General features: G+C 41.5%; 1 protein-coding gene across 1 annotated transcript in view; it reads right to left on the reverse strand.

Moving 5' to 3' along the window:
* Positions 1-4,441, reverse strand: part of DDN (dendrin) — a 38,485-nt gene extending 34,044 nt beyond the window's left edge. The window contains exon 1 of the mRNA XM_040425525.1: positions 4,422-4,441. The gene's annotated coding sequence lies outside the window, so the exon portion shown is untranslated. The remainder of the gene's footprint in view (positions 1-4,421) is intronic.
* Between the last annotated feature and the right edge of the window lie 15,133 nt (positions 4,442-19,574).

Below are 19,574 nucleotides of genomic sequence, written 5' to 3' on the forward strand. Positions count from 1 at the left end.
GAGGATTCTTTACGGTAAGAGCAGTGAGACTATGGAACTCTCTGCCTGAGGAGGTGGTGATGGTGAGTTCACTAAAAGAGTTCAAGAGGGGCCTGGATGTATTTCTGGAGTGTAAAATATTACAGGCTATAGCCACTAGAGAGGGGTCGTTGATCCAGGGAGTTATTCTGATGCCTGATTGGAGTCGGGAAGGAATTTATTTCCCCTTAAGTGAGGAAAATTGGCTTCTACCTCACAGTTTTTTTTTTCCTTCCTCTGAATCAACTTGCAGGATAACAGGCCGAACTGGATGGACAGATGTCCTTTTTCGGCCTTATGAACTATGTTACTTAAATCACACTTAGGCTACTTTCACACTCGCGTTCAGATAATGCAACCGTCTGCATCCGTTCAGATAATACAACCGTCTGCATCCGTTCAGAACGGATCGGTTTGTATAATCTTTAACATAGCCAAGATTGTGCCAGATTGTGTCAGTGAAAACGGATTCGTCCCCAGTCACTTACATTGTGTGCCAGGACGGACTCCAAATGCAAGCAGCATTTTGGTGTCCGTCTCCAAAGTGGAATGGAGACTAAACTAATGCATTCTGAGTGGATCCTTTTCCATTCAGAATTAATTAGAATGCAAACTGATCCGTTTTATACCGCTTGTCCTGAACGGATCTCACAAACGGAAAGCCAAAACGCAAGTATGAAAGTAGACTACAGATACACAGGAGGCTCCTGTGAAGTTTAGAAGCAGTTGTTTTATCACAGGATCTCAGCTAGCTCTGACAGCCCCCCACTTCTTCTCTGTCGTATTGTGAGTGTCTGTTACTAGGGACAACAGGCAGTGGACTTCAAGTTAGGTGGAAGTGAGACCCCCTAGTGGCCATGATTTTACAGCTTTTTTCAGGTGGATGAAGGCATGTTTTCTAAATGAAGTGATTTAAAAATGTACTAGTTACATCATTCTCTATTAAATGAAAGTGACTGTACTGGTACGTTATGGTATATACAAAATAAGGATTCTTATCCTAGACAACTACAGGCATTATGGGCTTGCTCTCCACTCATGGAGCTGCCTGGGATCACCTTGTTGTGAAGTGCCAAGTTTCTAACAGATATTGTCACAACTGATACACTCATATACATACTGTTTGCATATGTACACAACTGTCATATTCAATTTCAAGTGAATACATACTCAACTTTTTTATGTAAGAATTAGAGATGAGCGAAGTTTGCAAAAATCCACTAAGAAATTCGATTCGTGACAAATTACTTTGTCACGAATCGCATTCCTCTGAATGTAGTGGGAGCAATGACAGGGAATGGTGACCGTGCCGCCCCCTGTCATTGAACCCCTGAGATGCCACATTCAACCCTGATCGCAGCATCTGACCGTCATTAAGGCCTTTAAGAGGTTAATCAGGGGTTAAAAACAAAAAAATACATACTCACCTCATCCATTTGCTTGCGGAGAGGCTGCCGCGGCTATCTTGTTTGAAGAATATGCGCAAAATCACCACGTCATCACGCTGGGAGAACGCAGTGACGTCATTACTGATGATGTCACTGCACCCGGCCACTGTGTTGACGTGGAGACATCATGCGGCAGCGCGTGCAAGATTTTGCAAGTTTTCTTCTATCAAGATGGCCTCTCCGCAAGCAAATGGATGAGGTGTGGATTTGCTTTTTTACTGCCATTTCAGGAAAAATTGATTCGTTACCATGAAGAGCGATGAAATTCGGCTTTGTGATGAATCAAATTTTCCCTGAAATTCGGATCAAAGTCAATTCGTTTTACTTCCATTCGCTCAAAACTAGTAAGAATAATACATTTTTACCAATGATTGTTAATGCTTTTATTGCTTATCATGTACACTTGGAACAAATACATTGAAATGATTCAAATTGTAACCATATTCTGACCTGTACATGCAAATGAGCCTCGAGTGCGATGTCAATAATCATGACATGTCAAAGACGAGACTCAAGCCTCATGCAGTCGTCCGTGGAACACGGTCCGTGAGATACCGGACTGGCATTGCAGGAGCGCACGGCGTCATAGCTACTAATGACGCCGTGCGCTCCTGCAATGCCAGTCCGGTATCTCACGAACCGTGTTCCACGGACGTCTGCATGAAGCTTAAGGCTGTGTTTCTAGCAAACCAAAGTACAGCATGACCTCTCTGAAACGACAGCCGACAATCGTATTCAAAAGTGTCTTCTAAGGATTGGTTTTCTCTAAAAAGATGACTGACGAATATTTGTAATACACTTTTCTCACAGGGACTCAAAGCGCAGGGACAGTTGTGTGGCTGGAGTGACTTCTGGGAAGTCAGTAGCTGCCATATACAGTCAGGTCCATAAATATTGGGACATCGACAAAATTCTAACATTTTTGGCTCTATACACCACCACAATGGAATTAAAATGAAACGAACAAGATGTGCTTTACCTGCAGACTGTCAGCTTTAATTTGAGGGTATTTACATCCAAATCAGATGGACGGTGTAGGAATTACAACAGTTTGCATATGTGCATCCCCATTTGTTAGGGGACCAAAAGTAATGGGACAATTCTCAGCTGTTCCATGGCCAGGTGTGTTTTCCCCTCATTTTCCCAATTACAATGAGCAGATAAAAGGTCCAGAGTTCATTTCAAGTCTGCTATTTGCATTTGGAATCTGTTGCTGTCCACTCTCAAGATCAGTGAAGCAAGCCATCATTAGGCTGAAAAAACAAAACAAACCCATCAGACAGATAGCAAAAACATTAGGCGTGGCCAAAACAACTGTTTGGAACATTCTTAAAAAGAAGGAACGCACTGGTGAGCTCAGCAACACCAAAAGACCCGGAAGACCACGGAAAACAACTGTGATGGATGACCAAAGAATTCTTTCCCTGGTGAAGAAAACACCCTTCACAACAGTTGGCCAGAACAAGAACACTCTCCAGGAGGTAGGTGTATGTGTGTCAAAGTCAAACAATAAAGAGAAGACTTCACCAGAGTGAATACAGAGGGTTCACCACAAGATGTAAACCATTGGTGAGCTTCAAAAATAGGAAGGCCAGAGTAGAGTTTGCCAAACGACATCTAAAAAAGCCTTCAAGGTTCTGGAACAACATCCTATGGACAGATGAGACCAAGATCAACTTGTACCAGAGTGATGGGAAGAGAAAAGTATGGAGAAGGAAAGGAACTGCTCATGATCCTAAGCATACGACCTCATCAGTGAAGCATGGTGGTGGTAGTGTCATGGCATGGGCATGTATGGCTGCCAATGGAACTGGTTCTCTTGTATTTATTGATGATGTGACTGCTGAAAAAAGCAGCAGGATGAATTCTAAAGTGTTTCGGGGAATATTATCTGCTCATATTCAGCCAAATGCTTCAGAACTCATTGGACGGCGCTTCACAGTGCAGATGGACAATGACCCAAAGCATACTGCAAAAGCAACCAAAGAGTTTTTTAAGGGAAATAAGTGGAATGTTATGCAATGGCCAAGTCAATCACCTGACCTGAATTCACTTAAGCATACATTTCACTTGCTGAAGACAAAACTGAAGGGAAAATGCCCCAAGAACAAGCAGGAACTGAAGACAGTTGCAGTAGAGGCCTGGCAGAGCATCACCAGGGATGAAATCCAGCGTCTGGTGATGTCTATGCGTTTCAGACTTCATGCTGTAATTGACTGCAAAGGATTTGCAACCAAGTATTAAAAAGTGAAAGTTTTATTTATGATTATTATTCTGTCCCATTACTTTTGATCCCTTAACAAGTGGGAGGCACATATGCAAACTGTTGTAATTCCTACACCGTTCACCTGATTTGGATGTAAATACCCTAAAGCTGACAGTCTGCAGTTAAAGCACATCTTGCGGTTTCATTTCAAATCCATTGTGGTGGTGTATAGAGCCAAAAATGTTAGGATTGTGTTGATGTCCCAATATTTATAGACCTGGCTGTAGGTGCTCGACCCCAACACAAAATATGGTGAAACTGAAAATCTGGTCTGGATGGAGTGGGAGTAGTCTTCTCAAGGAAGGTGTGTTTTGGAGAGATTTCACTGTGATTTATTTTTTGTTCCTCTGTAAAGGCTTTTAATTTCTTCATAGTGTATTCACCAGGGTCTACATTAGAGATAAACATATGCATGGATGTGTAATGAATCTATTCTTCTTTTTACAGTATGGAAACATACAGCTTTGTGTAATAATCTGTTGCTCATCTGCCCAATACAGTTGACCAAAACTAGTGACACTATTTTGAGACCGCAGAACAAGGATGTATATGAATGTGTTCATTAAGAGAAGAACTTCAACATACTATTAAAATACATTGGCTAAATACACAGCTCTCAAATTATTTTTATAACCCTGCTAGAACTGTGCTTCCATAGTATGTGGTGCCCAACATGTACACACACTTACCTGCGCCGGCTTCAAACCCCCAGTGTACCAGTCTCCATCCAACTCTGATTCTACTCAGCAAAGGACACTGCTTTGTTACAGAATGCACTGAACAAACATGGATTTAGCAGCACAAGAGGTTCTCGTACTCAGCAGAATTTGGCTGGCCTGTTCTCCAGCACAACAGAGAAAACATCTCCCCAGCCTACGTAACAGAAAAAAAGAGGGGCAGCAGGCTCAGTGTGGGCACTAATGGCATCTAGTCTGATTACAGGTCAACATTTTCAGCTTTTAACTTTAAATGACTGTGTAATGTACACTGGGAAAACATTATGGTTCCGATGCAGGGTATTTTGACTCTTCTGGATTGTTTTAGTACATGTTAGGCTGTGTTCACATCATGTTTTTGTCCCACATTTATCATATACGTTGGCATCCGTCATCATAGGGTTCCTTTAACATACTATTTTGCTGGACTCTGCAGGATGGAAAAGCGTAGTAGTGTACTAGCTTTTGCATCCACCCCCCAACACACACTTTTTTAACCCTTAGGATACCAGAGGTTTTTCAGTTTTCATTTTTCTTCCCTATCTTCCTTGAGCCATAACTTTTTTATTTTTCCGTTCACATAGCTGTATGAGGGCTTATTTTTTACGGAACATGTTGTCCTTTCTAATGGCACCATTTAATATGGCATATAATGTAGTAGGAAAAAAAAATCCAAATGGAGTGGAAAAAACATAATTACTCCCCCGTTTTACGGGTTTTGTTCCCACGGCGTACCGTTTGCGGTAAAACTGACCTGTGCCCTTCATTCTCTGGATCAGTACGATTACGATGATACCACATACATATACAGTACAGACCAAAAGTTTGGACACACCTTCTCATTCAAAGAGTTTTCTTTATTTTCATGACTATGAAAATTGTAGATTCATACTGAAGGCATCAAAACTATGAATTAACACATGTGGAATTATATACATAACAAACAAGTGTGAAACAACTGAAAATATGTCATAGTCTAGGTTCTTCAAAGTAGCCACCTTTTGCTTTGATTACTGCTTTGCACACTCTTGGCATTCTCTTGATGAGCTTCAAGAGGTAGTCCCCTGAAATGGTTTTCACTTCACAGGTGTGCCCTGTCAGGTTTAATAAGTGGGATTTCTTGCCTTATAAATGGGGTTGGGACCATCAGTTGCGTTGAGGAGAAGTCAGGTGGATACACAGCTGATAGTCCTACTGAATAGACTGTTAGAATTTGTATTATGGCAAGAAAAAAGCAGCTAAGTAAAGAAAAATGAGTGGCCATCATTACTTTAAGCAATGAATGTCAGTCAGTCAGCCGAAAAAATGGGAAAACTTTGAAAGTAAGGGCTATTTGACCATGAAGGAGAGTGATGGGGTGCTGCGCCAGATGACCTGGCCTCCACAGTCACTGGACCTGAACCCAATCGAGATGGTTTGGGGTGAGCTGGACCGCAGAGTGAAGGCAAAAGGGCCAACAAGTGCTAAGCATCTCTGGGAACTCCTTCAAGACTGTTGGAAGACCATTTCAGGGGACTACCTCTTGAAGCTCATCAAGAGAATGCCAAGAGTGTGCAAAGCAGTAATCAAAGCAAAAGGTGGCTACTTTGAAGAACCTAGAATATGACATATTTTCAGTTGTTTCACACTTGTTTGTTATGTACAGTCGTGGCCAAAAGTTTTGAGAATTACATAAATATTGGAAATTGGAAAAGTTGCTGCTTAAGTTTTTATAATAGTAATTTGCATATACTCCAGAATGTTATGAAGAGTGATCAGATGAATTGCATAGTCCTTCTTTGCCATGAAAATTTACTTAATCCCAAAAAAAACTTTCCACTGCATTTCATTGCTGTCATTAAAGGACCTGCTGAGATCATTTCAGTAATCGTCTTGTTAACTCAGGTGAGAATGTTGACGAGCACAAGGCTGGAGATCATTATGTCAGGCTGATTGGGTTAAAATGGCAGACTTGACATGTTAAAAGGAGGGTGATGCTTGAAATCATTGTTCTTCCATTGTTAACCATGGTGACCTGCAAAGAAACGCGTGCAGCCATCATTGCGTTGCATAAAAATGGCTTCACAGGCAAGGATATTGTGGCTACTAAGATTGCACCTCAATCAACAATTTATAGGATCATCAAGAACTTCAAGGAAAGAGGTTCAATTCTTGTTAAGAAGGCTTCAGGGCGTCCAAGAAAGTCCAGCAAGCGCCAGGATCGTCTCCTAAAGAGGATTCAGCTGCGGGATCGGAGTGCCACCAGTGCAGAGTTGCTCAGGAATGGCAGCAGGCAGGTGTGAGCGCATCTGCACGCACAGTGAGGCGAAGACTTTTGGAAGATGGAAAATGATTCAGAGATCGGCTCACCTCTGCTCTCTCAGGGCAGGTGCACCAACCAAAATTTGAGACACCCCTCAAAATTGGATTTAAATATAAAAAAGATATGGATGGGCACTCGTATACGGAAATATAGGACAAAATTTATTAGAACATATATCATATAACAGCAACAATAAAATACAATAATTTAAAATATAAAAGAAATTGCTATCTTTTAGGTGGAGATAGCACAAAAAAAACGCATATAATGCGCACAGAAAATGCTCCCTGGGATTCTATAGATGGACAGGGGGGAGGACAATTGTGCAATTAATCTCTACCCAAAAACGGATATTGTTCCAAAGCTTATATCAATATATAAAAATGGCATATATAACCAAATCCTAAAAACACACCAAATATTGCAATTGTCCTATATTCAAATATAAAACGCACACACATGTGCTAAATTGCCACAGAGTGTTCTTGATTCATATAAAATGTATCCAAGATTAAGTATACAGGTAGCGCTCCACATATAATCTTTACAAAGTGTCCAGTCTCTATTATATCCGCAAGATGTTGCGATTCAACTGGCAAGAAAAGTCCTTAGTATATTGCTAAGTATAGTCTATTGCTTCTCCTTCTGGTAACTTAGCAATTTGCCTCATGAGTTTTTACCCAATATATGGGCTTACCTTTGCCTGGTTTTCAGTTTGGGGCTTGCGAGTGTGCTTTTACTCCGTGTTGAATGCCGGCGTCCCAGCTATGGAGTTCGTCGCGTCCGACGTGTGCTTCACAGCTGATTCCAAGCGCTGACTCGATTTGAGAATCACGCACTTACAGCTATTAGGCGCAGGTCAGTGACGTCTTGAAGTCTTTCAAAGGTAGCAAGAGTCTTATCTTCTTCTTTATAGTGCACTTATGTCCATGGAAAACGGGGTATTTGAGATTTCACACCATTGGTGTGAAATCTCAAATACCCCGTTTTCCATGGACATAAGTGCACTATAAAGAAGAAGATAAGACTCTTGCTACCTTTGAAAGACTTCAAGACGTCACTGACCTGCGCCTAATAGCTGTAAGTGCGTGATTCTCAAATCGAGTCAGCGCTTGGAATCAGCTGTGAAGCACACGTCGGACGCGACGAACTCCATAGCTGGGACGCCGGCATTCAACACGGAGTAAAAGCACACTCGCAAGCCCCAAACTGAAAACCAGGCAAAGGTAAGCCCATATATTGGGTAAAAACTCATGAGGCAAATTGCTAAGTTACCAGAAGGAGAAGCAATAGACTATACTTAGCAATATACTAAGGACTTTTCTTGCCAGTTGAATCGCAACATCTTGCGGATATAATAGAGACTGGACACTTTGTAAAGATTATATGTGGAGCGCTACCTGTATACTTAATCTTGGATACATTTTATATGAATCAAGAACACTCTGTGGCAATTTAGCACATGTGTGTGCGTTTTATATTTGAATATAGGACAATTGCAATATTTGGTGTGTTTTTAGGATTTGGTTATATATGACATTTTTATATATTGATATAAGCTTTGGAACAATATCCGTTTTTGGGTAGAGATTAATTGCACAATTGTCCTCCCCCCTGTCCATCTATAGAATCCCAGGGAGCATTTTCTGTGCGCATTATATGCAGTTTTTTGTGCTATCTCCCCCTAAAAGATATCAATTTCTTTTATATTTTAAATTATTGTATTTTATTGTTGCTGTTATATGATATATGTTCTAATAAATTTTGTCCTATATTTCCGTATATGAGTGCCCATCCATATCTTTTTTATACTTTTGGAAGATGGCCTGGTGTCAAGAAGGGCAGCAAAGAAGCCACTTCTCTCCAAAAAAAAACATCAGGGACAGATTGATCTTCTGCAGAAAGTTTGGTGAATGGACTGCTGAGGACTAGGGCAAAGTCATATTCTCCGATGAAGCCTCTTTCCGATTGTTTGGGGCATCTGGAAAAAGGCTTGTCCGGAGAAGAAAAGGTGAGCGCTACCATCAGTCCTGTGTCATGCCAACAGTAAAGCATCCTGAGACCATTCATGTGTGGGGTTGCTTCTCATCCAAGGGAGTGGGCTCACTCACAATTTTGCCCAAAAACACAGCCATGAATAAAGAATGGTACCAAAACACCCTCCAACAGCAACTTCTTCCAACAATCCAACAACAGTTTGGTGAAGAACAATGCATTTTCCAGCACGATGGAGCACCGTGCCATAAGGCAAAAATGATAACTAAGTGGCTCGGGGACCAAAACGTTGACATTTTGGGTCCATGGCCTGGAAACTCCCCAGATCTTAATCCCATTGAGAACTTGTGGTCAATCCTCAAGAGGCGGGTGGACAAACAAAAACCCACTAATTCTGACAAACTCCAAGAAGTGATTATGAAAGAATGGGTTGTTATCAGTCAGGAATTGGCCCAGAAGTTGATTGAGAGCATGACCAGTCGAATTACAGAGGTCCTGAAAAAGAAGGGCCAACACTGCAAATACTGACTCTTTGCAAAAATGTCATGTAATTGTCGATAAAAGCCTTTGAAACGTATGAAGTGCATGTAATTATATTTCACTACATCACAGAAACAACTGAAACAAAGATCTAAAAGCAGTTTAGCAGCAAACTTTGTGAAAACTAATATTTGTGTCATTCTCAAAACTTTTGGCCACGACTGTATATAATTGCACATGTGTTAATTCATAGTTTTGATGCCTTCAGTGTGAATCTACAATTTTCATAGTCATGAAAATAAAGAAAACTCTTGATATGAGAGGGTGTGTCCAAACTTTTCGTCTGTACTGTATGTAGGTTTTTATGTCTAAAAAGTCTAAAAATAAATTTCAACTTTGAAAAAAAGTTTTTTTTACATCACCATATTCTTACCCCCATAACTTTTTTTATGGTTATATCTACTGACATGTGGGGTGGCTCACGATCTGTAGTTCTTATTAATACCATTTTCTAAAAAATTTTGGGTAAGAGATGCAATGAAAAAATGCCAAATTGGGCATTTTGACCTTTTTTTCCGTTACACCATTCGCCGTATTGGAAAAGTATTTTTATATTTTAATAGAACGGGTGTTTTCGGTCGTGGTGATATCCATGATTTTTATTATTTATGTATTTGTTTATTCTATGGAAAGGGGGGCGATTTAAACGTTTATATTTTTTTATATATTTAAGTTTTTTTTTTACTTTTTATTATTTTGAAGTTTGTATTTGAGTCTACAAAAACCACATTTATTTATTTTTTCTGAATAATCATGGATTTTTTACATTCATTAATTGTCCAGTATTGCTCATTTCTTATGCTGGCCAAAATAAAAATTGCAGGTAGTGAAGGGGTTAATTGGAGTTTGTTTTCGTAGTCCATGTAGGTTTCCTTTTCATCATTTTCTATACACATAGGGAACATTTATTATGGTATTTACGGCCACTATTGTGGTGTAAAAAAGTCAAAATTATCCCGCTTCTTGACACTTTTCAGATGTGGGGAGGATGGGAAGGGGTGGGGCCAGCAGGCCTGAAACATTTACCTGCATGCACACCATTTTTCTAATGTGAATTAAGACAGAAATCTACGGCAGCTAGGAGTCTATTACATGGCTAGCAGGAGGATGCACAAAATCTATGAGAGGACTGTGCATAAATTAGGTGCATCCTCCAGCTGTACAGGGGGAATCAACACCAGCAATAAAAATGCCGGTCTTGATAACTGTCCCTATCACTGGTAACTAAAATTGTGTAGGCAGGGACAGCACAGTTGTTTAGGGACAGTTTCCCTGATGCCTAAAAGCAGACTTTTGTACAATTATGACCCACTTCTGAGACCTGGAGGACTCTAGACTACAAGCCTCTGTGAAAAGTATTCAAGTTCCTGCTGAAAATATCCGAGTGACCCTCATCTAGCACCTGATGAATGCAATCTTCTCACCATAAGAGGTCCATGATATCGTGAGTAACCACATTAGTGGTGATATCTTATAGAGTTTATATATGTCCCATATGCTGATCTCCATTTTATTTAATTGTTTAATTTAATTTTTTTTCTTTGTGGGGATATAATTATATATGATTTTAAAGGGGTTGTCTGGGTTCAGAGCTGAACCCGGACATACCCCCATTTTCACCCCGGCAGCCCCCCTGAGGCTAGCATCGGAGCATCTCATGCCCCGATGCACTCCCTTGCTCTGCACGCAAGGGCTCTTTTGTTTTCAATAACAAACTGCCGGGCGGAAACTTCCGCCCGGCAGTGTGTTCGGTGACATCACCGGCTCTGATGGGCGGGCTTTAGCGCTGCCCTAGCCGTTTTACTGGCTAGGGGAGCGCTAAATCCCACCCATCAGTGTCGGTGACGTCAGGGTTCGTGGCAGCCCCATGGAGAGCCCCGGTACGTCACCAGAAGTCCAAAAAATGCCTTTGCCGTGAGCGATTTAGCGCAGGGCAAAGGAGAGCATCGGAGCATGCCCATCAGGAATAGCATTAGAACAATGATTGGTGGAGGCAGTCTTTTGTTTTGGGGGAATATGAGGTGTATGTTTTACTTTTTTATTTTTAGCATGTGCTAAACACCATTAGGGGACGTTATTATAATACATTTATTTTTTATATTATTTATCTTTCTATTCGTTTTCCAATGTAACTGGTGCTGGATAACAGTTTCAGTTGAGGGGGAAATCTTCCTTGTTCCAGTGACAAAAGTCATTATTAGGGCTGTGTTGGGTCTAGTTAGCAGCCTCCGACCTACCAGCATCCCTGGGATCTTGTAATCAATCACATAACCATAGGGACCTGCTGCTAAGAAAAGAAAAGACAGAAGCAGTCTCCTCGCTAGGGCCCCCGAAGACAATGGGAGACCCGACATTCACCTGTCTTTCAGCACCTGCACGTCGGGCAGTGGTTAAATGGCATCTGTCAGCAGATCTGTGCCTATGAAACTGTCTAACCTGTTGCATGTCCGCTTGGCAGCTGAAGGCATCTGTTTTGGTCCCATGTTCCTATGTGCCTGCATTGCTGAGGAAAATTATGTTTTAATATATGCAAATAATCCTATAGGAGCAATGGGGGCGTTGCCATTACACCTACAGGCTCTGCTGTCTCTGCAATTGCCATGCCCTCTGCACTTTGATTGACATGGTCAGTTGTGAATTTTTCACTGCCTGGTCCCATCTATTAAAGTGGAGAGGGGGCAACAGCTGGAGAGAGAGCAGAGCCTCTAGGAGTAATGGCAATGCCCCCATTGCTAACTAATATACAGGGAGTGCAGAATTATTAGGCAAATGAGTATTTTGACCACATCATCCTCTTTATGCATGTCGTCTTACTCCAAGCTGTATAGGCTCGAAAGCCTACTACCAATTAAGCATATTAGGTGATTTGCATCTCTGTAATGAGAAGGGGTGTGGTCTAATGACATCAACACCCTATATTAGGTGTGCATAATTATTAGGCAACTTCCTTTCCTTTGGCAAAATGGGTCAAAAGAAGGACTTGACAGGCTCAGAAAAGTCAAAAATAGTGAGATATCTTGCAGAGGGATGCAGCACTCTTAAAATTGCAAAGCTTCTGAAGCGTGATCATCGAACAATCAAGCGTTTCATTCAAAATAGTCAACAGGGTCGCAAGAAGCGTGTGGAAAAACCAAGGCGCAAAATAACTGCCCATGAACTGAGAAAAGTCAAGCGTGCAGCTGCCAAGATGCCACTTGCCACCAGTTTGGCCATATTTCAGAGCTGCAACATCACTGGAGTGCCCAAAAGCACAAGGTGTGCAATACTCAGAGACATGGCCAAGGTAAGAAAGGCTGAAAGACGACCACCACTGAACAAGACACACAAGCTGAAACGTCAAGACTGGGCCAAGAAATATCTCAAGACTGATTTTTCTAAGGTTTTATGGACTGATGAAATGAGAGTGAGTCTTGATGGGCCAGATGGATGGGCCCGTGGCTGGATTGGTAAAGGGCAGAGAGCTCCAGTCCGACTCAGACGCCAGCAAGGTGGAGGTGCAGTACTGGTTTGGGCTGGTATCATCAAAGATGAGCTTGTGGGGCCTTTTCGGGTTGAGGATGGCGTCAAGCTCAACTCCCAGTCCTACTGCCAGTTTCTGGAAGACACCTTCTTCAAGCAGTGGTACAGGAAGAAGTCTGCATCCTTCAAGAAAAACATGATTTTCATGCAGGACAATGCTCCATCACACGCGTCCAAGTACTCCACAGCGTGGCTGGCAAGAAAGGGTATAAAAGAAGAAAATCTAATGACATGGCCTCCTTGTTCACCTGATCTGAACCCCATTGAGAACCTGTGGTCCATCATCAAATGTGAGATTTACAAGGAGGGAAAACAGTACACCTCTCTGAACAGTGTCTGGGAGGCTGTGGTTGCTGCTGCACGCAATGTTGATGGTGAACAGATCAAAACACTGACAGAATCCATGGATGGCAGGCTTTTGAGTGTCCTTGCAAAGAAAGGTGGCTATATTGGTCACTGATTTGTTTTTGTTTTGTTTTTGAATGTCAGAAATGTATATTTGTGAATGTTGAGATGTTATATTGGTTTCACTGGTAAAAAAAAATAATTGAAATGGGTATATATTTGTTTTTTGTTAAGTTGCCTAATAATTATGCACAGTAATAGTCACCTGCACACACAGATATCCCCCTAAAATAGCTAAAACTAAAAACAAACTAAAAACTACTTCCAAAAATATTCAGCTTTGATATTAATGAGTTTTTTGGGTTCATTGAGAACATGGTTGTTGTTCAATAATAAAATTAATCCTCAAAAATACAACTTGCCTAATAATTCTGCACTCCCTGTATTACTGTATATAATATATAAATAACATTTTTCTATATGTCTATTTTGCCCTTAGTATTCAAAGGTACCCACTTACATATTATCATTGCAAGGAAAGAAAAATTGTACAAGATCTGCATCTGCATCTTTATGAGCTTTCATTGTTGTATTATACAGTGTTATTGTTCTGTGATTATATAATAAAATTCAAGAAAATATATTAAAAAAACAAACATCTTTCTTAGCAATGCGGGCACATATGAATATGAGACCAACACAGATGCCTTCAGCTGCCAAGTGCACATGTAACAGGTCAGTTTCATAGGTACAAAACTGCTGACAGATGCCTTTTGAACATTTAAACAGTTTGAATGTTTTAGTAAGTTGCTGGAAGTTTTGGTGATAGTTGCAGTTAAGTTACAAGAGGAACCAGAGCAAAATTATTAACAAGAATGTTGGAGAGGATTGGTGACAGCCAACCGACATGCTGACAGTGCTGAAATTCATTTTGAGATTGGACAAATATTCATTCTCTGTAGATAGTTGCTTGATATGGATACATTTGCGTGGAAATTTATGTTGATGTCAGAAAGGAATGAGGAGATAAAATTAGTACATTAATACTATCACCTACAGTAAAATTCATTCAAGTCCATAATGACCATACATGTTGGCAAGACATAAGTGTTATTAGCTATTTTCCATAGGAAACTGCACTGAGCGCTTTAATTACACATAATCCAGAATATCTATTGTACATTGTGACTACTGTTGCATATGGCATAGGTAATAAAAAAATTAACCTACCTGCATGTTAGACCTGGACTGTAATCTGATGATATAATATAAAACTCTCCTTTTGCTGAGGAAAGAGACGAGTAACCATTTACTACATGGACGCACATTTGCTTTATCTGCTCTGCACAATAGGAAACCAGAAAATGATTTGTTTATAGGTGATAATTTTTTCGTAGTCAAATACCCGGAAAACATTTACATTTTTGGTATTTGACGAGTACACTTCCATTTATGCAAACCCTGTGTAAGCTCTTTATAACTGGCACAATGTGCAATGTTTCAGTAGTTTGGCTACTACTGAATTCAGTCTGCAAATAAACTACAGTGAAAGGCTTGACGAGACATGACGCAAGCACTTGTTCCCATCTGGCATGTTCTTTATCCTACCATTTAATATCTATTTCGAAGGACAGAAATAATTTCTAAAGTAAAACATTAATAAATAATTGCGGGCAGTCTAAGTTCCTTTATGCTCACTTAGACGTATCACCAATAATGTATTACAGGGGTTATCCATGTTTTAAAAATTGATGGTCTATCCTTACCCCCAATGATCAAATACTGATGGTTTATCCTAAGGATTGTCTAACAAATTTTAAAGGGTAACTAAACTTTTATTCAAGTTTTTTTTTTTAATGTCCCAAATGCACTAAAAATATTTTTTCTAATATACTTTATTGATTTTGACTTTTTACTAAAGCCCTGATTTCCAGCCTGCTTTAAATTCACTATTCTCCACATCGCTGACTTGTCAGCAGTATACAGACTCTGCACTGTATCAATGGGGCCGCAGAGAACAGAGTACAGGCAGGATCACACATTGCTGCCCCTGTCTGTGCCCCCCAAGGTTGGCTAAATGTTCGCATAGCACATGGGTACCCTGTCACAATGTGCTATGCTAGAATTAGCAGAACGGGCTCCTGCCTGTGCCTGCTTCTCTAAGCTGAAAGCTGACATGGAGGACTTTTAGTTTAGCAAAGGAGGCACAGGCAGGAGCCCGTTCTGCTAAGCTAATCCTGACATAGCACATGGGTACCCATGTCCTATGCCAGCAGTTAGCCAACCTCGGGGGGCACAGGCAGGAGCAGCAATGTGTGCTCCTGCCCCTACTCCAGTCTCTGCAGCCCCATTGATACAGTGCAGAGTCCGTACACCGCAGGATAGAAATCAGCGCTTTTGGGGGAAATATCTTTAGTAAAAAGTTAAAAGTCCAAGCATATTATAAAAATTATTTTTAGGGCATTTGGGATATTAAAAAAAATATAAAAAACTTAAATAAATGTTTAGTTGCTCTTTAAAGCCTAGATAATCCCTTAGGCTGAGTTCACACGAGCAAGTACGGATGCGTTGCGGCAAACCCGCGCGAGTAGGTACCCAATTGCAGTCAGTTTTGACTGCGACCCGCTGTTCAGTCTTTATCGCGCGTGTGCAATGCGTTTTGCACGCGCGTGATAAAAAACTGACTGTGGTACCCAGACACGAACTTCTTCACTGAAGTTCAGGTTTGGGTTCAAGGTTGTGTAGATTGTATTATTTTCCCTTATTACATGGTTATAAGGGAAAATAATAGCATTCTTTAATACAGAATGCTTAGTAGGTGGTCAATTGACGGTTAAAAAATAATTCTCACCTTCTCCTCTTGATCGCGTAACTGCCGGTCTCTTCTTACTTCTTTAATCATGAGCTGCTGGCTAAAGGACCTGTGGTGACGTCAGATCACATGGTCCATCATGTGATGCGTGAAAATCACAGCTCATGTGCACAACCCCATAGAAATGAATGGGTCCAGATTCAGTGCGGGTGCAATGCGTTCACCTCCCGCATTGCACCCACGCGGAAATCTTGCCCGTGTGAACTCAGCCTTAAACTACTGCATTCATGTACCAGAATAGGTCCTGGATAGGTCCTGTAATGTTGCTTATTGTAATATGTGACAGTGAGTTGTAGGAATAATCTAGTTCTGGACATGACACACTGAGCTCTGTAGGCCTCTGATGGAAAACAAAGATGGTACACCTGGCAGACATGAGGAGGTAAGGTGGGCACTGCTTTACTGAGCTTTTCTTTCTTTTGTCTGGAATATACAGTTGCAAGAAAAAGTATGTGAACCCTTTGGAATGATATGGATTTCTGCACAAATTAGTCATAAAATGTGATCTGATCTTCATCTAAGTCACAACAATAGACAATCACAGTCTGCCTAAACTAATAACACACAAATAATTAAATGTTACCATGTTTTTATTAAACACACCATGTAAACATTCATAGTGCAGGTGGAAAAAGTATGTGAACCCCTAGACTAATGACATCTCCAAGAGCTAAATGGAGTGAGGTGTCAGCCAATTGGAGTTCAATCAATGAGATGAGATTGAAGGTGTTGGTTACAGCTGCCCTGCCCTATAAAAAACACACACCAGTTCTGGGTTTGCTTTTTACAAGAAGCATTGCCTGATGTGAATGATGCCTCACACAAAAGAACTCTCCGAAGACCTACGATTAAGAATTGTTGACTTGCATAAAGCTGGAAAGGGTTAAAAAAGTATCTCCAAAAGCCTTGCTGTTCATCAGTCCACGGTAAGACAAATTGTCTATAAATGGAGAAAGTTCAGCACTACTGCTACTCTCCCTAGGAGTGGCCGTCCTGTAAAGATGACTGCAAGAGCACAGCGCAGACTGCTCAATGAGGTGAAGAAGAATCCTAGAGTGTCAGCTAAAGACTAACAAAAGTCTCTGGCATATGCTAATATCCCTGTTAGCGAATCTACGATACGTAAAACACTAAACAAAAATGGATTTCATGGGAGGATACCACAGAGGAAGCCCCTGCTGTCCACAAAAAACATTGCTGCACGTTTACAGTTTGCACAAGAGCACCTGGATGTTCCACAGCAGTACTGGCAAAATATTCTGTGGACAGATGAAACCAAAGTTGAGTTGTTTGGAAGAAACACATAACACTATGTGTGGAAAAAAAGAGGCACAGCACACCAACATCAAAACCTCCTCCCAACTGTGAAGTATGGTGTTGGGGGCTTCATGGTTTGGGGATGCTTTGCTACGTCAGGGCCTGGACGGATTGCCATCATCGAAGGAAAAATGAATTCTCAAGTTTATTAAGACATTTTGCAGGAGAACTTAAGGCCATCTGTCCACCAGCTGAAGCTCAACAGAAGATGGGTGTTGCAACAGGACAACGACCCAAAGCATAGAAGTAAATAAACAACAGAATGGCTTAAACAGAAGAAAATACACCTTCTAGAGTGGCCCAGTCAGAGTCCTGACCTCAACCCAATTGAGATGCTGTGGCATGACCTCAAGAAAGCGATTCACACCAGACATCCCAAGAATATTGCTGAACTGAAACAGTTCTGTAAAGAGGAATGGTCAAGAATTACTCCTGACCGTTGTGCACGTCTGATCTGCAACTACAGGAAACGTTTGGTTGAAGTTATTGCTGCCAAAGGAGGTTCAACCAGTTATTAAATCCAAGGGTTCACATACACTGCTCAAAAAAATAAAGGGAACACAAAAATAACACATCCTAGATCTGAATTAATTAAATATTCTTCTGAAATACTTTGTTCTTTACATAGTTGAATGTGCTGACAACAAAATCACACAAAAAAAAAAATGGAAATCAAATTTTTCAACCCATGGAGGTCTGGATTTGGAGCCCCCCTCAAAATTAAAGTGGAAAAACACACTCTACAGGCTGATCCAACTTTGATGTAATGTCCTTAAAACAAGTCAAAATGAGGCTCAGTAGTGTGTGTGGCCTCCACGTGCCTGTATGACCTCCCTACAACGCCTGTGCATGCTCCTGATGAGGTGGCGGACGGTCTCCTGAGGGATCTCCTCCCAGACCTGGACTAAAGCATCTGCCAACTCCTGGACAGTCTGTTGGTGGATAGAGCGAGACATGATGTCCCAGATGTGCTCAATTGGATTCAGGTCTGGGGAACGGGCGGGCCAGTCCATAGCATCAATGCCTTCATCTTGCAGGAACTGCTGACACACTCCAGCCACATGAGGTCTAGCATTGTCTTGCATTAGGAGGAACCCAGGGCCAACCGCACCAGCATATGGTCTCACAAGGGGTCTGAGGATCTCATCTCGGTACCTAATGGCAGTCAAGCTACCTCTGGCGAGCACATGGAGGGCTGTGCGGCCCTCCAAAGAAATGCCACCCCACACCATTACTGACCCAATGCCAAACCGGTCATGCTGGAGGATGTTGCAGGCAGCAGAACATTCTCCAGCGTCTCAAGACTCTGTCACGTCTGTCACATGTGCTCAGTGTGAACCTGCTTTTATCTGTGAAGAGCACAGGGCGCCAGTGGCGAATTTGCCAATCTTGGTGTTCTCTGGCAAATGCCAAACGTCCTGCACGGTGTTGGGCTGTAAGCCAAACCCCCACCTGTGGACGTCGGGCCCTCATGGAGTCTGTTTCTGACCGTTTGAGCAGACACATGCACATTTGTGGCCTGCTGGAAGTCATTTTGCAGGGCTCTGGCAGTGCCCCTCTTGTTCCTCCTTGCACAAAGGCGGAGGTAGCGGTCCTGCTGTTGGGTTGTTGCCCTCCTACGGCCTCCTCCACGTCTCCTGATGTACTGGCCTGTCTCCTGGTAGCGCCTCCATGCTCTGGACACTACGCTGACAGACACAGCAAACCTTCTTGCCACAGCTCACATTGATGTGCCATCCTGGATCAGCTGCACTACCTGAGCCACTTGTGTGGGTTGTAGACTCCGTCTCATGCTACCACTAGAGTGAAAGCACCGCCAGCATTCAAAAGTGACCAAAACATCAGCCAGGAAGCATAGGAACTGATAATTGGTCTGTGGTCACCACCTGCAGAACCACTCCTTTATTGGGGGTGTCTTGCTAATTGCCTATAATTTCCACCTGTTGTCTATCCCATTTGCACAACAGCATGTGAAATTGATTGTCACTCAGTGTTGCTTCCTAAGTGGACAGTTTGATTTCACAGAAGTGTGATTGACTTGTGTTGTTTAAGTGTTTCCTATATTTTTTTGAGCAGTGTACTTTTTTCACCTACACTGTGAATGTTTACATGGTGTGCAATAAAAACATGGTAACATTTAATTTTTGTGTTATTTGTTTAAGCAGCCTGTGATTGTCTATTGTTGATGAAGATCAGATCACATTTTATGACCAATTTGTGCAGAAATCCATATCTT

The sequence above is a fragment of the Bufo bufo genome, chromosome 3 (assembly GCF_905171765.1).
Source record: "Bufo bufo chromosome 3, aBufBuf1.1, whole genome shotgun sequence".
Taxonomy (NCBI): domain Eukaryota; kingdom Metazoa; phylum Chordata; class Amphibia; order Anura; family Bufonidae; genus Bufo; species Bufo bufo.